The 1030-nt window shown below is 29.2% G+C and overlaps 1 protein-coding gene across 1 annotated transcript in view; it reads left to right on the plus strand.

Annotated features, from left to right (window-relative positions):
• Positions 1-1030, plus strand: part of DCC (DCC netrin 1 receptor) — a 1232106-nt gene that overhangs the window by 1092174 nt on the left and 138902 nt on the right. The gene's annotated exons all lie outside the window — the stretch shown is intronic.

The following is a 1030-nucleotide window of genomic DNA, read 5'->3' on the forward strand; positions in this document are numbered from 1 at the left end:
AAAGTATATATTGATGGGTTAATAAAAATATTGTGATCCGAGGCTCATAGGAACCTAATCGTGTATTTCCTCTAGAAGCGATAGTTCAGTCTTTACTAATTCAGTGTTTATGACAACTTTATAAAACACAACTCCTGAAAATAACAAAAATTGACTGCATCCAAAGACACCATTATACTAGACTTTCTTAATTGCCTGTTTAATGTCAGATATTCTTTGATTCAAAATTGAGAAATTAATGAAAGACCTCGAATACCAAATTTTAAACTGATGAGAACTTTTATGAGGAAGTGATAAGGGCTGGAATCAAATATTTATAATGGGAGTCCTCATAAACCCTAACTCTCCCAGACAAATGACATCAATCTAATCTCATTCGTGCTGAGTAGAATCCAGAGTCATTATTTTTTGGCTTGAAACATGATGTATTTCTGGGTGGAAAGAAAGAAGTAAGGGTAGAAATTTAAATAATTTTAGCTTACCACGTTTTTGAAAATGTTCACAAGGTGTACTGCTATATATGACTCAAATTAAGTTTGTCAGAAATGGTGAACTGTTAAGTCATGCTAATAAAAATGTATAAGATGCCCAACTATCTGTCTTGTAAGTTCTCACATAAAAGGTTAATTTATTCCAATCAATTAACTTATTAAACACGGAAAGGGCATATTAAGATACTACTGTAAAATAACTTTTTAAATAATTAGTAAAACTATGACACAGAAAATTTTGACCTTTCACTGCTGGCTTCATTATTTTATGGTAAATGTAAAAATTACTTCAAGGAAATCTTATTTCTTTCATTTATAATCATAATTTTTTTTAACAGAAAGTGCTATTTAAAAATCTTTGGTGAGTTCCTTTCTCTGAAATTCAAGTTATATCAGAAGTGCTTGTTTTTTCCAATAATAATGAATCAGCAATAATTTATGTTTTCATGACTATCTTTTTTTAAAAAAAGCAATGATTCTTAGGTAACTTGTCAAAAGATATTTTAATTTCGAGACAAGTGCTGGGCTATTATATTAAT

The sequence above is a fragment of the Propithecus coquereli genome, unplaced genomic scaffold, assembly GCF_000956105.1.
Source record: "Propithecus coquereli isolate 6110/MARCELLA unplaced genomic scaffold, Pcoq_1.0 Scaffold37, whole genome shotgun sequence".
Taxonomy (NCBI): domain Eukaryota; kingdom Metazoa; phylum Chordata; class Mammalia; order Primates; family Indriidae; genus Propithecus; species Propithecus coquereli.